Here is a 25,437-nt window from a genome sequence, read left to right as displayed (position 1 = left end):
TTGACTTTTGGAAAACACAAAGGAACTTTTCAATACAGACATGTTTTCTACATGGCCTAAAAAGCTTAGTTCAAATATGCCTTTGTATGTATATTAAGCTTGGGCGGTTCCAGAAGTTTGGGACTCGGTTCCACATAATATTGCATGCAGTTTGCCGACTGTGTATGTGTACTGCACAATAGTACTGTGTGTTGTGGATGGGGCAAGTTTTTATGAATATGGATATACCGGCAGCCAATCACAACGTACTGATTGTTTGGACCTTGGACTCAGCATGCTGTACATGTATGTATAGGAGGGGAGTGCATTGTACATGAACATGTACAGTACCAATTGAAAATAAGTAGAGGCCAGGCGATAAATTTAGCGGGATAAACTGTTGCGCCGCCTTTCGCGTGGGTTTTATCGCGCCAGACAACAAAATGCGTAAACAGCCGTTGTCAAATTAGTCGCGACAATCTCCACGCGACAATCTTCACGCGAAAAATGGTGGACCATTCTCCTTGCATGGTTGCATGCATGCTTGAGATGTGATTCATTGTTGTTCCCAGCTGAAAGCAACCACAGTTTACAGCCTATTACAGCTTTATTTGGAAGGAAAAAGCCGGTTTGATTTGAAGAACTATTTACTGAAAAGAAGTTTGAAACTCTAGCGGCATCACAAAGGAATTGTTGCTTATAGACGGCCCATTCCAAATGAACCAATACACGAAAGTTCTATACAGTCACTTTTTGTATAAACGCCCCTCCTTCCGGTGCTGGTCTAAAACTAACCCAATAGGCAACCGACTACGTCTTTATTTGGAAGGAGACAGCCGGTTTTATTGGACGAGCTAGTTTCAGAAACAAGTATGAAAAGCTAGCGGCATCACATATAGACTGAGAGCCTGGTGACATTTCATTAACAATTCAAGCACAAAAGGTTTGAGGGTACCAAGTCATTGTCTGTTATGGGGTGGTGCTGAAATGGCAATTCTTAAGTTCCCCTGGGTCTGACTGAGGTCACGTGACCTCGTTAAAAGGTCAAAAAAATTGAGTTTAATTAACATTTTGAGCACAAGTACCGTTTTTGGATTAAAGTGTTACAATGGACCCCCTGATAATAAAAATATAACTTAAGAACACAAAACGGTCGGATAAAGGTAATTAAGAATGACATTAATTAGCACGTAATTAGCGCTTTAATTAACATTTTGAGCACAAACGTAATTTTTGTGACAATTAAGTCTTACAAGTGACCTGAAACAGTATTTGTAACTTTAGAATGAAAAAAGGTTGGATAGAGGTACTTAAGAACGATAATTAAGTATGAAATTAATGAGCATTTAATTGGCACTTTAATTAACATTTTGAGCACAAACGTAATTTTTGTGGCAATTTAGTCTTACAAGTGACCTGAAACAGTATTTGTAACTTAAGAATGAAAAAAGGTTGGATAAAGTTACTTAAGAACACTAATTAAGTATGACACTAATTAGAACGTATAACTACCACTTTAATTAACATTTTGAGCACAAGCGAAATTTTTGTGACAATTAAGTCTCACAAGTGACCTGAAACAGTATTTGTAACTTAAGAATGAAAAAAGGTTGGATAAAGTTACTTAAGAACACTAATTAAGTATGTATTACATTAATTAGAACGTTACTAGCACTTTAATTAACATTTTGAGCACAAACATTATTTTTGTCACAATTCATACTTACAAGTGACCTGGAACAGTTTTTAAAGAATGAAAAAGTTGTCTTAAAGTTGCTTAAGAACGATAAGCATGACATTCATGAGTAAGTTATTAGCACTTCATTCAATATCTTGCGTGCAGAAACTCGTTTTTATGACAAATACCTCATAATAGTGACCTGGTACAGTGTTTTGTGGCTTACAAATGAAGAATCTCAAATCACGTTACTTGATAATGTTGAATAACACAATGCTTTTTTAGCAAGTAATTAGCACGCTGTAAAAAAAGTTGATAAACCTTTTTTGTGACAAATATTTTTAAAAGTGACCAGTCACAGTATGAATTTGTTTTTAACATTTAATGTCTTTTTACATTTTGTTACATTTAATGTGTTACACTAGCTGTCTGTCACATTGACACGTCATGACGGCACCATGCAAGACAAACAAAAATAACTTGATACACTGATGATGCTCGCGTTATTGATGGCAACTCATCCAACACAAGATGTTTACCTCATTGTGCCGCAGACAAATTGACATCGTATTTGACACCTACGATACACCTTATCAGTCAAGAATCTTGAGAGGGGACCTAGGGGAGCTCAAGACACAATGTACAACACCACAAGTCCAGAGCAAGCTAGGGCCCCCCCCCCCCCCAAAAAAAAAAAAAAAAAAGTATGTCGGTTTTAAGGCCGTCGTCCAGACGGTTTGGGGTTGGCCTGCTTTCTCCCTATGATTCTCACCACTTGGCCCTGTCAGTGGCGTCCCTTGCATCTCCTCCAAGCAATTGCATGTTGACACTGACCTCTGCCACTTCTTGGGCGGTCGGCCAACGGGTGTGGGCCCATTCACAACTACGATGGTTTGACCCAGATGGCATCCTCCTTTCTCTCCAAATGACCAAACCGTCTCAGCTTGTGCCTCCTCAATACGGTGCCGATCCCCTCCACTTCCGACTCTCCTCCTCAGCCCACACATCCACCTGATCATTTTCATCTCTGCTCGTTCAATCTGCTGGATGTGCCCCACCCATGTGGACCATGTCTCGCAGCGGAAACCATGCAGCTTCGGACACAGGCGGTGTATACATGGCTCTCCATCTTCGGGGCGCCTTGGATGTCAAAAATGGGGTCAGCTCCCTGACCTTCTTCCATCCACTCCTCCTGCGTGATGTCACTGCTGAATCATAACCCCCTCAGCACCCAGCATGTCAACCAGGTAGCAGAACGACTCCACCATCTCTTATATGTCGCCGCAGACTTCCAGACCCTCTTATCTCTCCTTCCAACCTACAACATGCAGAACCATCAACATCTCTTGAAGGAAAAGGTGACACTGGAAGCCTGAAGACTACCTTCCACACCACTACATCGCCAGTGAACCCACGTCCTACACATTGTACACTAGATTGAGTTGGTAGCTACACCCTTCCCACACAAACCACACGACCATGTACAAGATCTCTCCTCATTGGCATTGGTCTTCCCATCAATGATCTTCAGACCCTTAGTTTCCCGTAGACAAGCTCTCCATGCTGCCATATATGCATGTAACTGCTCTCTTGTCTCTGCTATAAGAACCAGGTCGTCTGCATACATCAGTTTCCCGGGCAACCACATCCATCACGTCAGCAACAGCAGGGGGCTGGTGTACGAGGCCTGGTGTACACCAACTTTCACCTCAAAGCTCCTACTTTCCCTTACGCCTGTCCTCGCACCGTGGTCCTCGCCACCGTACAAGCACCACACCAGTATACAACATCATCACTGCTCTCAACAGCAATTCCTCCACACCCGCTTCCTCAATTGGCCAATTGAACAAGCTCCAATGGCACCCAGTCAAATGCCTTCTCAGATCCACAAGCCCATGGTGGAACTTCTTCTTGGCCAGAAATGTGTCCTGCAGTTGTCGTACGATGCAAATGGTGTCAGTAGTTCCTCTACCTGGCATAAATCCGATCTGCATCTCACCAATCAATGGGAAAAACCTTAGTTCTGTTCCATAATTGATGAACAAGACGTGTTTGTTTGTCAAGACCGTACCTGCCATCGGTTTCATGAGCAGGGTGGTATAGTCGTCGAGGATTGATGCAATTACAACAAATCACCAAGATGGGGAAACAAGATTTTGTCTCCTTAATAATAAGGCAATATCCGACAGTGGAGGGTGAGTGGCAACACCGTTGTTAGGGCGTCCAATACTGACATTGCTGTGATTGCTTCATCATTGTCATGCAACAACAGCGTGAATGGATGTTGGCACTGGTAAGTCTAACAGATGCATCAAGATCACATCAATTGCCAACAAGATTGGGCGCTAGGAGCACTGCTTTGCCAGGTTTAAATTCATTTACAGGCTGCGATTATACCTCATCATGTGAATGCTGGGAAAGGAAAGCCATTAACACTTGTAGAGAAAATCCAAGTTTTTAAGAAGGCTTTTCCTTATTTCGATGAACCAGAACTGATGCAGTACTACTTCCTTCAGAGAGTAGTATCATGTCAGCAATGTGGAAGTCATTCAACAAGGCTTTTGAACTATCAGCAACATTGATAAAAACATTACAGGAACTCAGGGGAATTAATGCAAGCAGCCTCCCATCTTGTAGGGCAGAACTGGTTCACCTGAAACGGTCGGCTTTCATGGCTAGAATGTGGTCAGCAGCAGACCAACCTTTTATTGAGCAGCAGCCACATGATGAAGGATGGGAGGTAGTGGATGGAAAATATGAAATCGTCTGGTTCTCTAGCCCACAGCTTCCTGCAGACCTCTGCCCTGAATATGCTATTAATGATGATGACAATGAAGAGCTTGTCCTTTTTCAGATGATGAAATGTCTGATCTTGAGTGATAATGTAGTCTTCAGTAGTCTTGAACAACAAATAATCAAAATCCTTTCTCTCTCAAAAGATACTGCATCATTAGTCTTAAAGTCCATTTTGTCATTTAAAACTACACATTCTGCAATAGGTCATTCTGCAATAGTGCCCTTTTGTTGTAACTCAAATGTCTGCTGTAGAAATCTATAGCGAGTAATGTGTTATCTGATTTTTAGTTTGTCTTTCTTATTTTATCGATGTACCTCAACTGTTTTGGGCTTAAACATGTTTTAACATGTTTAAGCCCAAAACAAATAAAGTAAAGCAAAACAATATTTGTCACAAAAAAAGGTTTGTCAACTTTTTTACAACGTGCTAATTACTTGCTAAAAAAGCGTTGTGTTACTATAATATTATCAAGTAACGTGATTTAAAATTCTTCATTTGTAAGCCACAAAACACTGTACCAGGTCACTATTGGGAGGTATTTGTCATAAAAACGAGTTTCTGCACACAAGATATTGAATGAAGTGCTAATAACTTACTCATGAACGTCATGCTTATCGTTCTTAAACAACTTAATACAACTTTTTTCATTCTTAAAAACTGTTCCAGGTCACTTGTAAGTATGAATTGTTACAAAAATAATGTTTGTGCTCAAAATGTTAATTAAAGTGCTAGTAACATTCTAATTAATGTCAAACATACTTAATTAGTGTTCTTAAGTAATTTTATCCAACCTTTTTTCATTCTTAAGTTACAAATACTGTGACAGGTCACTTGTGAGACTTAATTGTCACGAAAATTTCGCTTGTGCTCAAAATGTTAATTAAAGTGGTAGTTATACGTTCTAGTTAGTGTCATACTTAATTAGTGTTCTTAAGTAACTTTATCCAACCTTTTTTCATTCTTAAGTTACAAATACTGTTTCAGGTCACTTGTAAGACTTAATTGCCACAAAAATTACGTTTGTGCTCAAAATGTTAATTAAAGTGCTAATTAAATGCTCATTAATTTCATACTTAATTATCGTTCTTAAGTACCTTTATCCAACCTTTTTTCATTCTTAAGTTACAAATACTGTTTCAGGTCACTTGTAAGACTTAATTGTCGCAAAAATTACATTTGTGCTCAAAATGTTAATTAAAGCGCTAATTACGTGCTAATTAATGTCATTCTTAATTACCTTTATCCGACCGTTTTGTGTTCTTAAGTTATATTTTTATTATCAGGGGGTCCATTGTAACACTTTAATCCAAAAACGGTACTTGTGCTCAAAATGTTAATTAAACTCAATTTTTTTGACCTTTTAACGAGGTCACGTGACCCCAGTCAGACCCAGGGGAACTTAAGAATTGCCGTTTCAGCACCACCCCATAACAGACAATGACTTGGTACCCTCAAACCTTTTGTGCTTGAATTGTTAATGAAATGTCACCAGGCTCTCAGTCTAATAGGGAGTGTAGGTGTTCTCTTTTGCCACTGTCCCCAGTGAATTAAATTCCCATCAATGGGAAAGTCCGATCCCCAAAAGACCACAATATTTAAGCAAAGCTTCTTAAATGTTTTACCAGCAGCATCTCAAAGGAACCGTTGAACAATGGAGCTGTCACTCATCTTCCTGAAGGGTGTGCATTTTTTTAGTCGGGATAAATTTATAGTGGGGGGGCTTGGCCCTGTGAGTTTTTTCAATTATGTGCTATAAAAAGAAAAGGAAACATAAACTTGCTTTAACATAGTTCTTCAAAAGTAGGATGTCGTCTTACAGAAATAATTTATGATTACCAAGTCGACAGCCTGAAAGAAGGATATCGCCTCCTTGATACGTTTTATCTTCTTGCTCTGATGAAGCAAAACGTATACGTAAGATGACAACATCATGAGATCATTTATGTCGGGATAAAAAACGCCTTGAAGTAGAATGTCATTTCCCGTATGCCGTTCAAATTAAGTTCATGTTTAGTAAGATTGGACTCATAATTTAGTCAAGGGAGTCGAACCAATACAAAACTTTTATAACATCAAAATAATTTGAATTTAAATATAACTCTTGTTACCATAAGTACAAAAAAAAATCATTAAACAAATGTCAACAACAAAAATGATGAAAAGTAATTAAATACAGAAAAAAAACATTGTTTTAAGGAGGCAGGCAAAAAAGTTCAACCACGTGATTTCGGGGATTTTTTAGTTTTGTCTTCAACAGCAAGGTAAATAACAACAATTATTTATGCTACACGAAAACCAGTTTGGGTTAAAAAGTTGAAGCTGCCAAGAAGAAAAAAAAGACCACCATCAAATTTGTTCAAGCCTGCAATATTCTTGAAAAATTATGGTAGAATGATCAGTTAAAACACAAAGGTAATTAACAATACAACCGCATGCGTCACACCAAAATGTTCGCAGTGCAGGAACACCGAGAAGGAGAGGTATATAATGGGGTTTATAGAAAGCCAGTCGGTAAGAGACTATTGCAGAGTGGCCGTGCTCTTGTAGGCACCGTCCTCTGACCATGGCAACACTGTTGCTAGGCGGCGTAAGAACCTTTCCAAAGCTTATTGACCTTGCCGCGGCATTTATTTCATAGAGAAAGCGGTGTAGGCCCCAAAATGACAGAAGTCCGATCCACAGCATTAACAAATAACGTCTCAAATTTTGACGGAATCGGCAGATTTATTTGAAGGCTTTACAATAAAGAAACTCCAAACTAGAGCGGCATCACAAAGGAATCGTGTTTCTGTGATGATGAGCCTCGTTACCCCCCCCCCCCCCCTTTTGAACGCGGTTCAAAATGTCAATCACTTCAGGAAAATCTAGCATCGGGGACATTAATAGACAGAGACATTTTTAAGGGGTAAAAATATACATGTGGATCTACTTCGGGGAAACCAGACCAGGTAACAGAGATTAGTTTCCTAAAAGGCACTATTTAATAAGTTATAAAAAGTCCGATCAACAACAGTTTCTAAAGAAAACGTAACATTTATTGTATCAGCTGTATAAATGTAAGCAACTTAGGGTGTGTAACGTATTCTGTGCCGTTCATGAGAAATATGAATACATGTAGGTTAAATCGGCCTTTGACTTGAAATAAACGCAAAATAAACGCAGCGGATACACATGATACATGACCCGGCCCAGTTTCTTACCTTAAGCTAAGCAAAACAAAAACTGCGTATACGGGTGCTTCGCCTAGCATCTATAGCGTATTTTCACGGAATGGTTTTTAGCATAGCTCTAATTAAGGTTTATAACAATGATGTTTTGATTGTGTGCTTGCATTCTCCACATTTCTACTAGGCATTATTTGCCTACATAATCAGGGCCAAAAGTGGACAACCCTTTCCCGAAATCTGATAGAGTTAACAGGAATGCAGCGCTTGTACAAAAGGCGGAGAATGGTGATGCAAGCGCAGAGTTTTGCTGGCGGTAAGCAGAGCCATAAAAGGCGGCATGGACTCTGCGTTGAGCAGTTCACCCAGACAAGACCAAATTCCTTATTAAAAACGAAAAATACTGGGTATGAAACAAACTCAAAAAGCCTGTAAGCATCAAAATCTTGCAAGTTAACAGAAACTTGTAACGAGCCAGCCAGTACCCTAAAGTATGCATTGCATGCAACTGGTGCCCCACTAAATACATTTGCTAAGCAATAGTTTCTGCTGAACAGCGATTAAATTGGGCCTATAAAGTCTATATACGCACATCTATCGAGTCGCCTGCTAAGCACATAAAAGTATTGCTTCAAACCAGCCAGAATTACATTACAAAGTTTACATTGTTGTGACTGGTGCCCTCTAAATTCTTTATGTAACTATATTACTTCACCTGGCAGATTCATGTACTGACTCTACGCTACGCTGTTATTTTATTATTCATGCAGTGCGACCGCATTAAAACAGAATTATCCACCACACAACTAGATCTCATTATCGATTAATTTGAGATTAAAATAACCATAGTGTGCATAAATTATTATGCACATATCAGTGAATACATCCATTTTTAATTTTACTGCACGTAAAAATCTAGTTGTAGATTCCAAAAAACACATCTTCACTAAGTGAAAATTAGACTTTAAAGGTCATTTTTGCGTGATGGACGACGGACACCAATACAAATAACAACCACTACCCAATATACATAAGGTTTTATTGAAATTTGTATTATCGTAGTAGTTATGAACAATGCATAGCAAAGTTTCCTAATAGTTGTCAAAAATAACCAGTCGATAATATACTCAGGAGAGTGGAGCAAGCTCTTAAAAATGTGTGATGGACGGACACCAGGGTTTACGGACACAGTGTGAAACATTACCATTTTCGGTATAAAATACTGAAACTGGTATACATTTACTTGCTCAAATTATTTTCGTCTCGATCAGACCACCAAATCTTGGGTTGTCAGCCGATTAAAACTGAATATACATGTTTGGTTGTGCAGTAATGTTTCATTTTTGTTCCACAGATTTCAAAAGAAAACCTGATTGACAGACTATTATGGTTGATGGTTTTGTTTTCATTTGTTTTAATTATATATTCTTTTCTTAAATTAGAAATTTTTTAAGGAACTTTGGTCAAATTTATTCAGGTTTCTGCTGTCTAACCCTCCGTATTAATTAACTTCATACTTTATTTGATTAAATTCAACTTTGTGTATCACGTTTTCAACAATAGAAAACACATAGTTACGGGAGCAGTAAATGTTTAATTGCGTCAAAAAAGGTCATGACATAACATTGTGGTTTGAGAACTGTCGGACTTTGCTACGATCCAGTGATAATGTTGGAATGTATCATTTTTTATTTACAATACATCCTTATTCCCCAACGCGATAAGTCCCAATTGATCTTAATGATAAACATTCGCGATAAACTAATGGATTCCACGCGCTAAATTAATTATTCCACATGAGATGGAAGAGCAAGGCGCGAGGGGCCTGGGATTTTTATCTTACTCACCGTCACTACCCCCCCCCCCCCCAGTAATGTGTAGGCAATACGAACTGTTTGCAGCCAAACTATGTATCCTTGGCTCACACTTTGGGGTTCTACATACACCGATCTGGGTCATTCTTATGCGTGAGGGACGGACATCATTGGACAACCACTACCATTCTATACATTTTCAAATATTTTATTGAAATTTGAAGTAACTATTCTCATATAAATTATTAACCCTATATACATTGTGTGCGTAGTAGTATCTATACTATTAAAAGCGTAACCCGCGCCATCTTGGATTGAAATTAGAAGGTCCAGTGGCATGGCATCCTTGTGGAAAGCAACACGGTTGTGTGTGTGTAATTCAACACGTTTGTGTGGTTTCAGAAGTCGGGTTGCAAGTCTACAAAACCCCGACCCAAACTCCCACTTACGAGTCATCTGATTGGAGGAAGTTTGGGCGGCGACCGTGTGTCAACCACTGGTCGATGTTGTTACCAGACTTCCTAGAAATCTTTCTGACAGGTGACTCATTGGACAATGTTCCGCAGATGGTTCTCCGGATTGGTTCACTCATTGCCCCTTGCCCGCCCACCCGCCATTCGATCCGCCCTTTTTGGTCGGGTTACTTTCGTGTTGTACTAAGCATGGTTCTCCGGATCGGTCCATTCATTGCCGCGCAGGGTCGAAGAGGCTGGGTGCCAGGACAAAACTGAAACAAATTTGCATTGAATGAAGTAAGTCACTGTGCTGTATAAAGCATGTGTCAATCTAGCCCAGCCTCTCCTTACATTCTGGTCAGTGTACGAGTGGTGGAGACAGGCCACCTGTTGCTTGGTGAAAGAGGTCGCCGTGGGATAACCGTGAAAGTTGCCGTGAAAGTGGGTTGCGACCTCGAACTGCCGATAAATCTAAAAAGAGGCTGACGCTCTTACCCCCCCCCCCCCCCCCCCCCGCCCCGAAAAAAAAACGGTGGTTAAAAAAAGTAGATAGATTTGTGGCACACAGCATGCATGTTCCGAAACTCGCTTTACTTAGTGCTACAACAACCCTATGTATCGTGGGACATGACGCTCCATAAATCGCGATCAATAAGTGAATGAAGGGTCCAAGATTCTAAAATCGTATAGCGTTATTGGAAACAAAGCAACAAATAATTCAACAAAGCAAAGCTGTTTACTTTCTTCCTTTTCCAGTCGGATAAACTCTGATATTGGCTGAGACTATTCAAGCCTTTTTAGTCTTCTCTGCTGTTTAGTACCGATGATTATTGTTGAGGAGGATATTATACCAGCCTCTTGCGAGCCTTTGGTCGAGTAGCTCGGTGCGGCTATTGACGGTGGCTATGGATTTGTTCATGGAGGTACCTTTTTAGGAAGGAACCAAAATACCACTGATGCCAAATTCATCAGGTTTAATATGAAAATGTTTTTGTCTGATTTGCTCTTTGACAAAGGCCTCCTGATTGGTAGGCAATGTGGAGACACTCGACTATTATCCGCGAGCACGTGAATTATATGCGCTCAGTACAATACAATAAGTGTGTATAGCAGTGCGTTATATTTTAGTCGACTAGGTAATTACCATTACATTCGGCTTAGCGGGAAAATACTTGTGCAGTTGAGTTAACAAAATTACTACAATAACAATAACAGAGCCGATTGAATTAAAACTATGCTCGGGGACAAAATAATCCACATTTATGCGGATAATAAGTTTACTTTGTATTCATCCAGGATAGATTGACATGTCTCATACGCCTCTTTATGTTTATCCTTTATATTATAATGTACTTCATATTTCAATCTGTAGCATAATAATACCCAAAAAGGTAAATACACAAATGAACAACTATCTTGTGACAACCAATTACACCCCTAACACTACCATTTTTCTTACACTAATCAACCGTTTACAAAAAGAACGAAATGAAGAGAAAACAAAAAAGAAAAAACTAAAATAATATGGGCCTACAACACTACATCCACAAAACGTAATTTTCCAAAAAATAAAAAAATGTGTGATTGTTCGCATTTAATTGTTTCAGTCCTAAGTCAAAGATAGTCGAAGAAACAAAACTACTTAAAACAGTCTCCATGAATGGCATGGCAATAAAAAAAAAAATTAATTCCAAAAAATACATAGTTTAAGGAAGCAGATAATTTATCAGAACTTTCAATCCAAAAAATCCGTTCTCTAGCAAGGTAAATAACAAATTCAACGATACCCGCGGTATGGACGTGTTCTTTATTTAGGCACCATACTGCGAGCGGCGTAAGAATATTCCTCAACGCATGGGCCTTGTGGCATCAATTATTTCCACACGCAAGCGGTATAACCACAAATGACAGAAGCCCGATCCACAGAATCAACCAATCACGTCTTTATTTTGACGGAATCTGCTGTTTTATGGGAAGGCTTATAAAATAAAGAAACTCCAAACCACAGCGGCATCACAAAGGAATCGTTCCACCCCACCCAGTCAGATTAGATAACATTTTTTTATGAAAGGTCTGACACTACAAAACCTTTTATTTTGCATAGCTATGAAATAAACTCATCAGGCTTAAAAGAAACTTGTATTAAATCAGCCAAAGTTCCGTAAAGGTTGTATTGTTGCAACTGGTTGCCTACTAAGCCTAGTACAGACTTTTGCTAAGCAATATTTTTCTGTTTAACAACATTTTGAAATTGGGCCCATAATTAAAGCATGTAAGCACGTCTATCATTTCGCCTGCTAAGCACAGAAAAGTATTGCCATACAGAAATAGGTAACCAGCCGAAATTTTACACTATAAAGTTTACATATGATTGTTGTGACTGCTGGTGCCTGCTAAATTCTTGCTCAGCAAAGAATGTGTACTCGCTGGCGTTTTGATTCAATGTATTACTGCACACCTGGCAGATTCGAATACGCTGTAATTACTGCACAGACCGCATACGTATAATGTGCACGTATTATCCACACAGTGTATACAAACACACAACTAGATTTCATTATCGATTTTTTTGAGATGAAAATAACCCTATTCATTGTGTGTGTAGGAAAACATCCGTTTTGTTACGTTAGTTCAGTAGCACTTTTCACTACAGCATACATGTACATAGGCGCTTCACTGATTGTACAATCTAGACGTAGATTCTCAAAACACAATCTCGTATGAGTGGAAATCAGACTTTGAGAGCTGGGTCATTCTTATGCGTGAGGGACGGACATCAATGGAAAACCACTACCAGTCTATACATTTTCAAATATTTTATTGAAATTTGAAGTAACTATTCTTATACAAATTATTAACAATGAACAGCAACGGTTCATGAATTGTCAAAAATTTCAACTTGTTACACTCTGGAAAAGGAAGCAAACTCGTCAAAAGTAATGTGGTAAGGGGTTAGTTTGAGACGTATGTGAGGGACCGTTGCTTTATGTCCCATCCGAGGAAGAAAATACAATCGTCCTTAATCATATGTGGAACATTTTATGTACATAATTGGATGTTTGTATTACCATTTCACGTTCAAAACTTTGAGGTATTTTATGTTCCCTTTGCCAATCCCTCGCGCTTTCATGGCGTGCATTCAATGTCAGCGATTTGTGGCTAATGGCTCGGTGTGGTTTTTAAATGTTTTAAATGTGCAACTATAATCCAGTAATGGAAACTAGTTGTCGTCTCCCCCCCCCCCCCCCCCCGAAAAAAAAAAATCACCCAAAGCCAAAGGAAACAGTCAGAAACAAAAAAACACCCAAGTAAATTCCCCAACCAATAAAATGTTGCTGTATAATTTTTATCACCTTTAAAGAAACTTTTCTTAAAAGCCAGTACATTTGTATTTTTAGGCATGAAATAATTGAATGTCGATTATTAATTTTAAACCAGGCAGAATGTTGAAACTCAGTTTGGTGCTCTATGGCAACACTGTTGCTAGGAAGCGCTAGAAACTTTGCAAATGCACGTGATCTGTCCCCAGTCGGATTAAATTACCATCAACAGAATGTCCCGCAATCAAAGGCCACAACAATTCAACCAGCGGCACCACAAAGGAATCGTTGAATTGTTTGAACATTGGAGCTGTCAATCACCCCCAGTATTTTTTAGCCACAGTATTTATTAAACCATAGAGTAAGGATGATTAAACATGTAATGGCAGATATGCTTTCCTCGAAACGTAAAGTACTTGAAAAAACTTCTAAGCCAAATAAATTCAAAGCTTGTTAAAGGAACACATTGCCTTGGATCGGTCGAGTTGGTCTTTGAAAAGCGTTTGTAACCGTTTTTTATAAAATGCATATGGCTGGAAAGATGTTTTAAAAGTATAATACAATGATGCACACAAACATGCCTGGAAATTGCGTGGTTTTCCCTTTACCTTGTCGACTAACACGTCGGCCATTTATGGGGGTCAAAATTTTGACTCCCATAAATGGCCGACCGTGTTAGTTCGCACAGTAGAAGGAAAACCACGCAATTTTGAGGCAAACTTGTGTGGATCATTGTTTTCTACTTTTAAAACATCTTTCCAACCATATGCATTATATAAAAAACGGGTACAAACGCTTTTGTTTTGACCAACTCGTCCGATCCAAGGCAACGTGTTCCTTTAAGTCCTGTGTTAATGAAGAGGGAACAAGTTGAGCTGTACACATTCTGAATATTGCTATTTTCATATCATTCTTATTACAATCTTGTTAAGGAAAGTAGCAGGCCTTAAAATTGCAGTGCTGCAAGGTTCCAATACAAACTTATTTTCCCCAAAAGAAGTGCACAAGAAGACCCGATGAAAATTGCTGTGCCCCCTTCAAGCGAAGTTGAAGCCTTTCTGTCAGTTATGCTTCTTCAAAGAGGGTTCAAATTCATAAAGCCCACAATCACAGAAATGTGCTAAGCACAGAAAAACAATTGCTTAGCAGACACAGTGTACCAGCCAAAATTCCATAAAATTTACATCGTTGCAACTAGTGCCCACTCATTTTTTGCTTTTATAAAGCAAAGAATTTAGCTAAGCAGTATTTTTTTCGCCAAACAGCTTTATTCATTTGTTTCCGTTTTTTAAAATTATATATATGTACCTTTTGAACTATAGATAGGTACATTATGGGGTGCTGGCCCGGTTATTGTATTAGGTTTTAAAAATGTATATATAAATGTTTTCGCCTATTTTCATAGTACATTTGCCCGAGTTGCTCAACAGTAACTGCTCGTTGGTTTAATAATTTAAAACAATGTTCTGATGTTGCTGTTTTGATTGATTTTTTTTTTGTAGATTCGAGTAAAAAGCAAAAACAATCTTGAATTTTAAGAGTATTGCACCCCAAAAAAAGGCATCGTTGTAGGTAATAAGAATCTAAAAGTTTTTGATGTGTAGCGCTTTGCGTTCGCCTGTGCCATAATGCGAAATAAATCGGGCCTTGGAAATTAAAATACACAGTGTATCCCCCACACCATAGAGCTATATATAGAGCTCTATGCCCCCCCCCCCCTTCCCCACACACACACACCCCCACACACACACCAATACATGTGTACACTGCAGATTGAGGACATACTTTTCATACTATCCAATGGAGGACATTGCCAAAAGTTGAATGGTACATGTACCTATCGATGTGAGGACATAACACATGAATCCTTGTTCTTGCGGTTCACTAATGTCAATGTGTATACTGGCCTTCTAGGAAATTTTTTTGGGGTTGGTACATGTATTTTCTTGTTCTTTGGGGGGGGGGACAGGCCAAGGGTCTAGACTAATCATTTGGTTGTGCCTACAGAGTCACTCTAGGTTATGACTGTACTTTGGTGGTGCATGAGACCTTAAATTTGTTTAAGTGTCATCGTGTTTCTACAAAAGTCCTTAATGTTTCTCCAAGTTTTGGTCTGCAATGCCACAGGACAGGACGATTCAATGTCACGTTTTCCTGGAATCTTCTTCAGCAAAATGTATCTCTGCAAGCCCTCGGTTACGTCTTTCTTTTCCTGGGCAGTCCAGGGGCGTCGCTTGAATTGTCGACGCTTGACTTGTCGAGCTTTTGGAGCTGGATCCGTTTGGGTTGGTGGCCTTCCTACAACACACAGGAAAGAAGAGGTAAATACAGTGAATGAATGTTAGGGGGGGGCCGGGTTACCACAGTTTGAATTAATTTGGAAAGACAAGTTAAAAACCGGTTTGTTTACCTCCAGTAACATGCAACTCCTCCAAAGATTTGCCATGTTGCGAAACCAAGTTGCCTCTCTCCAAGCTCAGGAAAAGTCTAGACAGTTTGGTAACCCTCTGGACAGTGTCTGGCAACTGGTAGTACTCACGATGGACCCGCAAATCATGACCCATGAAGTCTGCAAGTGTTTCAAGCTGATGTTCATTCAAGGCCAGAATTTGTGAAACAGTCGCTACATGTTTACGAAACTTTGTAGACCGCATGCTATCAGCATTCTCAAGGCCCGCCTAATTTGCATATGCTCGTAGACTGTCGCTTCCTCGTCGCTTCCTCCGTAACAACTTCGTGCGAATAAGAACATATTGTCTTGTGCAACTCCAGCTGCATTTCTATTTGCGACCAGAGCCTTCAACCACGCCATCACATCAGTACCAAGAAGCACAGGAACAGTTCTGCTCCTCTTACCAACTATTTCAATGACTTTGAACATTTTACAGAGGTGCCGTTCAAGATCAGTCATTACGCAATCACCATTCACAATGGCTGCACTACTGCGCTTGTGAAAATCTTCCAGTTTCATTTTGGATACTTCCCCCTGTCGTCTGCGGTTGAAGATAATGAGATGGCACAGTGTGACTTCATTCAATTTCTTCCAAGCTGGTGTAATTTCATGGCCCTTAGCAGAGTGTAGGAGCTGCACTTCCCTGTTGCCAGTTTCATGAAGGAACGATGAGATTTTCACCACATCTGCATTTGTGGGGAGATCAGCACGTTTGTTGCGCTTTCCTTGGTACAGTGTCTGTGGGCATGGGTTGACACAAGTTCTGGCCACTTAATTTCACATAACTGCCTAAACTGTTCGGCCTGTTCCGCTTTTTGCCTAAGATTAAACTCTAAAGCACTTGCTTGCAGTATGAGTGCACATCTCTTGATGGAATGTCCAATCTTGAGTGCTAGAGATGGAACGTGATACATCTGTTTTCCTTCACTGAAGCCGGCGACATCATGAACAGCCTTGACGATATCATTCAGATGGCGGGGATGCACGAATACTTCCAGTGATGCATTTGGTTGGTGGGTGTTTTGTCTCAGTTGTATAACAAGACGACCAAGTTCTCGTAGTTTGTTCCGAATGTAGCCATGTTGTGTAATATCGTGGCCAAGTCTAAGGTATTCACGTTTGGCAACTTCCAGAATCAAAGAATCATTCTTGACAATCAGACCAACATTGTCTCTCCTAATAGAACTAAGAACCTTGTTAAACTGGAAAGATACACCAGCAGGGGGTGGTTTTAACAAATCACTCTTGTTAGCTACTCGCCCCCTAACACGACCTATCCTACTGCTACCATCAGTCTGTGCAGGGAGCGCAGGCTTAAGTGGGCACTGATGACGCCAAAGATCAAGACGCACGTAATAGCCATAACAATGTATGCATGGTCCATATGCGTGTGGAGATGCCTCAGGATTTGGTCTGTATACTATAATAAGACACCCTTTCCCTCTCTAAGGACTTTGCAATTGTGTCTGTGATTACCAATATTGCGGATGTATAACAGAAGTTTCTTGCGGGCACTAACGTCGGTCTCCGATGCTATCTCTACAACTTCCATCTCCTCTTTGTGACGCGACTGAAGATGACGGGGTAACTTGGCCTGAGGCTCATCACAGTAAAAGCAATAGTGTTTTTTGTCCCATTTCCTTTGTCCACCGACATTATCAGTCTGCATGACTGTTACGGCACACTTCTCACTAGAATCATTTGTTTCACATCCTACAGCTTCATTGCTTTGGTGAAGCTCGGCAGTTTCTAAAATAGCTTGTGGGTCATCGTCATTCCAGGAACTGGTGTTGGGGTTGACAGACCTTGAAGGATCAGACTGAAAAATAGCTTGTGGGTCATCGTCATCCCTGCAATTGGTGTTGGGGTTGACAGACCTTGAAGTATCAGACTGAAAACCTGATGGGTCAGCTAGCAAGGAAAAGATAAATGACATAATTAACACCACTGAGATATGATTAGGATTATGACACGAATTAAATATATACGGTTGAGTGGATCAGCGTGCCCTTAAATTGATAGGCAAATAATACATTACCGTATTTTCCTGCGGATAAGACGCGTCTTATCTGACTTTTTAGACCCCAAAAACATCGATGCGTCTTATCTTTCGGTGCGCCTTGTCTGCTGACGATTGATTTTTTTTTTTTTATGATCACTGCGTGAAATAAAAAATACCTTCATGTCCAATTCAAATCAACGATCTTTGTGTGAAGAATCCTTACTCAATAATGCGGTCGAACAAGGCTATTCAGACACTGAGACCGTATTTTCGTTCGAACAATGCCGCAATCCCCCAGACGGTCCAATTATTCCAACAATGCTGCAACGTGTTTATTCCCCATGACCGTGCTTTCATTCCATTAATGCCGCAATGCGTCTAGCTTTCGGAACAGACGTCGGCGGCGTACAAACGTTTTTCTGTGTGGCCGGGTATTCGTTCCGAAAACGATTGACAGTCAATAACTTCATACAAACGTCATTCACCCAACCGCTTTTGTGTGGTAAACTTTGAGGGTTTTTATTGTAGAGAACAACGATCTCTGAAGTGTGCTTAAGGCTGAATATTTATTGCCTCCTTTTAGACGTTTGCTTTTAAAAATTATTATGGGAACGTAGCATTATCTTACTAGGATATGATTTGTATTTGTTTGTAGTGCCAAATAAAATAATACAACACTAGCCCAAAAAAAATAGGGAAGAAACCACATTTTATTTTATTGAATTATTTTATTGCTTCAAAACTTCGGGTAGGAACGGTTGTTAGTATCATGTTGCCCTTGCATGAAACTTGCCTGTAAAATCAACGTTGTCCTAGTTCAGACTCGAAAATCTCTCAAAATGACACAGAAAATTAGCCCCAAAGCGCAACTGTTCCGAGGTCTGTAAATTTAATCACGCAACACAAAAGCAGATATCACGCCTATAGTCGTTGTTACTGTGCGTGTGACAATAAATACAAGAAACATTGAACGCTAGAGGGAGTTTTGGAACAATGTAATTGCGTGAGGTTAAACGCCCTCTATTGGTAAAAATTACGCGAACCAGCAATAAACGCATTGAGACAAGACTTGACGTGTCTTTCTCCGCTAGATCCAGTGATACACTGAACGTGCAGTGACATAGATGCCCAAATAGTCACTGCTCTCAAGTCCGCAATGGAATTTGACTGCGTATCTATACGTTCAGACTATGTCTGAGCATGGTCTGAGCATGCTTGCGCTTGGGATCCGCACAGTCACGTGGGAATTTTGGCGCATTTCCAGGCAGCGCAAATGCGAGGGCGTAGCGCAACCCGTCGGCGAACATCGCTCAATACGGTGCCCACATTGTCTCTAACATCTGTTGTGCAATCTCGAGATTGAGCAGCGCAATCCTCAGTGTACATGTGCATATCAATGTGCATGCAGCGACATCCCGGCCTTACGATACATTACTACAAACACACGATACGTCCGTCTGTCGTTGCAATGTATCTGTATCAGCAAAGATCCTCAGTGTGGGACGTCGGATGTCCAGGGAGGCATTGTGTTCATGTTGCAAATAAAATTAACTTCAGACGGTGCGTGGACCATGGTTTCTCCCCGCTGATTGGGCCGAACTTTATGTTTTTAACAATATACAATGTACAGCGTTGGCTGATTGGATAAAGGTCGGTATACGTAGGTTTTCAAAGGCAACAAATTACGTCTTTGTGTCAATGTACCGACACCGGATGGCGCCAGGTGTTCTTTTGTGTACGGTTAAACGTGCGCCTTGTGCGGCGGTGCGCCTTGTCTGCTGACGTTTGAATTTTTTTGGGACATTTTAGCGTCCTGCGCCTTGTCCGCCGAGCGTCTTATCCGCAGGAAAATACGGTACCACTAAGCTAGTCAGAACTTAAAGGAACACGTTGCCTTGGATCGGTCGAGTTGGTCTATGAAAAGCGTTTGAAACCGTTTGTTATGAAATGCATATGGTTAGAAAGATGTTTTACAAGTAGAGTATAATGATCCACACAAGTATCACTCAAAATTGCACGGTTGTCATTTTACGTCGCGAACGAACACGGTCGGCCATTTATGGGAGTCCAAGTTTTGACTCCCATAAATGGCCGACCGTGTTTGTCTACGAGGTAAAACGAAAACCACGCAATTTCGAGGCATATTTATGTTGATCATTGTATTCTACTTTTACAACATCTTTCTAACCATATCGATTTTATAACAAACGGTTACGGTACGCTTTTCAAAGACCAACTCGACTTATCCAAGGCAACGTGTTCCTTTAAAGCATCCTTTCAAACAGTATATCCCATGGAGGGGGGGGGGGTGGCACGGATTGGTTATTATGCAGCTTTTACTATAAAGCGAGTCGCTTGCCGTAAACAGCAAGTGGTTTTGCACTCTGTTACATTTAGAGAGGACATTTGTTTGCCTCAACACGTAAACCTTGGAAAAACGTCTCAATTGTACAGAACATAATATATTATGAAGACACATAGCATGTTATTAAATTCATATCGATGGAATTCATACATGACATCATCATTTACTCACCTGGTGCTCAAATAAGGAGCGTGTGATGCCATCATCAGTGTAACGCACACAGTACTTGATTAGTGACTTCCCTGAAAAATGAAAGGCAAACGGTTGATTAATTTGTATTTCATTTGGGGGGGGGGGGTGGGGGAAACATACAACTTTGTGCCATCTTTAAAACGTGCTCTTCACGTGATGTGGATCACAATAAGGGTGTGGAACTGTCATTTCGTGTGTCCACAGTACAAAAGTAATGATACTTGTTTAAATACCTTTGGTTATGGAGGTGATTACAGCTGGATACCATGACGAGTCTGGAGGCCACAGTGCCATTACGCTGTCCCCTTCTTCATACTAGAAAGAAGACATAAAAATGATGTCACATATACGTTATTCATCGAACAAAAGTCGATCGGTTTAGTGGAACATGTCATAAGGGTCGCACTAAATACCGACAACTCACGACCCCTCACGACAACTCATGACAACAATGTTTCAGTGCACTTTAACAGAACATTTTAACATAAGTCAACATCAAGCCTCAATTTTTAAAGCCGGTTCGGTCCCAGGACCGACTCCACAGAGACATTTATAACTGGGACCCGGTCTTTTAAAATCCGAACCGACAAAAGCGGGTACTCGGTTCCACAGAAGAGTGGACCCGCAGGTCCGGTTCTCAATTTGGAACCAAGCTTAATGTATATCCATCAATGTAATAAACACATTTTTTTGTTTCTTAGCAGCTCTTTAATGAAAATGCTGGACGTGGACGAGCAACAACAGCTGCAGGGGCATTGAGGTTCAATATTGTGTACCCAAGATCCAAGCTGGACAGTGTGGGGCAAGGGTACATGTGCACTGTTCAGAAGGTACAATTGTCAACAGCACGCACAGTAAGTCAAGTTTGAGACATAATTTACACATACCCCGGACAGTTTAATCCATTCTAACTGGTCTAGTAGAGGAGACCACATGACCATATAACACATTCAATTAATATTGATACCTATCTAAAAAAAAAATTGTGTAAGTACACAAAACCAGCAAAAAAAGCTAAGCATGACATGCTGTCTGACCCTTCGCAAAATGAAGCTTGAAGCTATATGTCCCACTCTATTTTTCTTTTATTTCTTGTTTATGTATAGTGGCCATCATGCTACATATCTGGTTCTCAGCATGTATCCTATCAGACACAATCTGCTCAGAAGCCCCCCCCCCCCCCCCTCAGTTTCCACCCAAACCTCTTTGATGAATGTATCATTTTATTAAGTGTAAACCAATTTCCAAACCATTCAACATAGGATCCTTCTTGATAACACTTGCCTCTGTGATTCTTGTGCCGTAAAAAAGTATTTATCAAATATTTGATAATTTTGTTTTACTCATCATGTATCATGTTATATAATTTTGGTTGTGCCCTTTCACCTGCATTTATGTGCGTAAGCTGTGTACATGTATACTCGGTACTTTCCTGAGTTCTGTGAAAAAAAATCACAGGCATATTTCTTGGGTGGAACTCGAACCCATGACCGTTGCAGTTCTAGAACGGTGTCATACCAACTAGACCACCAAGATTGCCCATAGCTAGAGGCAGTACCATTCCTATGTTCTAGCAGCTGGTACCCTTACAATTTTTTTAATGGATTTTAAGTTTGCATCATATGTGTTCTTAATAGTTTCAGATTACATGTATGTAAAGAGAATCAGCAAGGCTGCAGTGCTCCTTTGTCAGCAGGGTGAAAAGTCAGCAAAACCAAATTTTCCACAGCTTATGTGCAATCCTGGCCCCCTATCGAGCACAGTAACATTCCCAGTCCAAAACACTGCTGTAGAAAGGTTTGTGTCAAGGTTTAATTAAAGAACTGAACCGGTTGGTAGACCAGAACTGGCCATTGAAGATATCCCAGCAACACAGAGTGGGACGGGAAGCATGATGGCAGGTACCAAGGGCAGAGAGAGATAAGCGAAGAAATGTATCAACTGAGGGAGGTGATGATTCGCCAATACAAAAGAAGAGGACAACTAGAGGCAAGAAGTCCAAGAAATTAACTAAAGACAATTAGGATGGGTCAGACAAGGGACAACAGACCTTCATCATGTTGCCTCCATCTTGGTCATGTTCCTCGTATTGAATAACAATAATGAATGCTAATAATCATTTTGCAAATAGTAACCAGACTATTTTGTTCTTCCAGCCTTGGTTTGGAAACATTGACATCAATGGGAGCAATTCAAGATGGCTGGCACCATGATAACGGTCTATAAACATCAATTCAGGGGACGAAGTCATACCTGCCAACTGTCCCGGTTTCTGAGTTTTGAAGACCCTAAAAATCGGGACTGTCCCGATTTCTCAACTTTCCCGATTTTATTTTTAAAAAGTTAAAAATTTACTGGTGAACAACTGAAAACAAGTCTAGTTGTATTTTAAAGTAAAACAATGGTTCCTTGTCACAATAAATGAGGAGTACGGTGGTAAAATCCATGTTTTAAAGTTCATAAAATGGTTTGACAAGTCATGCTTTGCACTATATTAAATGTGGCCGCGATCGCTCGCGAATATATTAACGCATGCATTGGTTCTGCTATTTGCTGTCAACTCACCGTCTACTCCCTTGTGCTGTCAACTCAACCACTATGCAGATGGACTAGACTAGTCTTGACCAAGACGTCAACTTTCAATTAACATAAAATTAAGTAGATACCACACATACACTGCTAATCATTGAGGCCTTGACTCAAGACTAATCCAAATGCAGGAAAGCGCCCTCTGTTGTCAATGTCATGCCAGCCCTCTCAAAATGCAATATGGCGGATGGCGGCCGACGGCCTTGTTTTGTAGGTTAGAGATGATCTTTTCACAAGAAAAAAACTCAATTTTTAAACTGAGATGGAACCTTAAAGGAACACGTTGCCTTGGATCGGACGAGTTGGTCAAAACAAAAGCGTTTTTAACCGTTTTTTATATAATGCATATGGTTGAAAAGATGTTTTAAAAGTAGCATACAATGATCCACACAAGTTTGCCTCGAAATTGCGTGGTTTTCCTTCTACTGTGCGAACTATCACCGTCGGCCATTTATGGGAGTCAAAATTTTGACCCCCATAAATGGCCGACGTGTTAGTCGACGAGGTAAAAGGAAAACCACGCAATTTCGAGGCATGTTTGTGTGGATCATTGTATTCTACTTTTACAACATCTTTCTACCCATATGCATTTTATAAAAAACGGTTACAAACGTTTTTCAAAGACCAACTCGACCGATCCAAGGCAACGTGTTCCTTTAAACTTGTGAACATTCTCTTTTGGCTAATACTTTATAGTTTTATGCATCTTTTGTGGATTTTAAATTTATTTTGGAGGAGTTGGCGGCGAGTTGATGGCATCGAGTTGACGGTAAGTAATTGGACCCTATTTCTCAATGTGCCTTGCTGACCGATCGAACATTATTTTGCAGAAGAAGTTTTTATCATAACCGATCCTTTAATTACGGAGTGTTAGTGGGTTAGTAAACAAAACATTGCAGACGACCCAAAGTTTGACCCCCAAAATAGTAAAGTATACAGTTTCCGATGTTCACCTCCGCGACAAAAAAAAATCGGTCCAGATTTGTCCCTATTTCTGGGATACCAATGTTGGCAAGTATGCGAAGTCTGGGAAGAACTAAGGAAGGTCTGGGAGGAGATGATTGGTATGATCAATCGACCGTTACTGTAATCCAACGGTTAATTAATAGGGGGATGGAGGTTGGAAGGGAGACAAATTCACAAGCAAAATACTAGAGTGGGATTTAAACCCACAGAACTCTGGGAGAGTACTTAGTATGTACAATCTATCGAATACAAGACTTGTTTTTTATCCCGGACAAATAATGAAAGACTCATGACACAAAGTATTTGTTGTTCGCTGTCTAGCACGGACAGGGTCAAAATTTATTTCTCTCAATTTTACTCTTTCGTTCAACAGAAAAACATTTCAACAATGAAAGGAGTCAGCCAACTCAAAAGGTTAAAACAAAAGTGGACAAAATGCCACTACACACAATTCTTTACCTCCAGTGATAATACTTGAGGAACTTCCTGATGTCTACCAGGAATCCAAGAATTATGCAATTCAAATAAGTTCGCCGCGGACTTACAATACACATTGCATCCCAATAAACGGGTTTGGAAGTGTCTACTCCAAAGCACTGACTCCACCACACGGTGTCTATTACCGGTGAAGCCAAAGGGACCTGGCAATAAAAACAAGCATGCACATGAGATTTAATGGCTGACACCTTAATTCTTGTCTCTTGTTATAAGTACACATGTATACATAATACATCACCTGCTCCGAGCGTCTGCCGAAGCATTTCTCATAGGAGTCTACCTGAAAGAAACTATGAATTCAAGCTAATTATTTATATTTTATCATAATTTAAGTCAGTTTTTACAAACCACCAAACAAGTTGCTTGTCATGCAATGCGAGCAGCTTGCTAAATCCCCCCTCCCCTTTTTGTTACAAATAACTGGGGTTTAATTCATATTTCTTTATTTATCTTAATATTATTATGATTATTATTGTAACTATCCTTATATCCTTATTACAGTATTCTCTTCTGAATTTGAAGAATATTAATGCTTGAGATAGCGTTTGTCGGATTACGTGGTAGCCAAATTCTGATTGACTTGAATTGAATTGAATGGTTTATTCGTCATGTATTATACAAATAAATGAAATTTGCAATCTTTTTGTACAGCAACATATAAAATATTAAAAGGATGAGTGCCGTCCCATTTGTATATGGGCTTATCTTCTACTCTTAGATTTGTTCTATTAAGGACACTTGAGTGGTTGATAATATGAACGTTTGATGTTATTTCTTCTCTACAAAACTTGTGAGCTATCTTATTTATATTTCTCGTGGCTGCTAGCCCTGCCCTTGTTCATCCTTATCAGCCATAAACACAATGCATGTACATGTACTTCACTTAAACGCTCTAAAACTGCCAGAAACTCAAGCAGAGTATTTTGTCCTTTGCTGTATCGCTTTTCCCGATACATATGACAAACTACGGTCCGGGATTAAAAAACCAGAGATAAAAAACTTGAAAAGTGCAAAACTCTGGAAAAACCCTCGGCCACGGCTTAATAAGCCGCCTGGAACACATACATGCTGATGTCCACATTTGTTAACGCCTTTTGCGTGGTTTACTAAAATTAAATATCATCTTGTTAAAACAAAAAACGTGTCAAACGTCTATAAACTTTGTT

At 39.9% G+C, this 25,437-nt stretch overlaps 1 protein-coding gene and 1 pseudogene across 1 annotated transcript in view; one reads left to right on the top strand and one right to left on the bottom strand.

The window, feature by feature from the left end:
• The window catches only part of LOC139940815 (meiotic recombination protein REC8 homolog), a 418,728-nt gene that overhangs the window by 230,248 nt on the left and 163,043 nt on the right, over window positions 1-25,437 (top strand). The gene's annotated exons all lie outside the window — the stretch shown is intronic.
• On the bottom strand, window positions 15,258-16,303 carry LOC139941019 (uncharacterized; annotated as a pseudogene).

Source organism: Asterias amurensis, chromosome 8 (assembly GCF_032118995.1).
Source record: "Asterias amurensis chromosome 8, ASM3211899v1".
In the NCBI taxonomy this organism is placed as follows: domain Eukaryota; kingdom Metazoa; phylum Echinodermata; class Asteroidea; order Forcipulatida; family Asteriidae; genus Asterias; species Asterias amurensis.
This window is presented reverse-complemented; position numbering and strand designations above follow the sequence as displayed.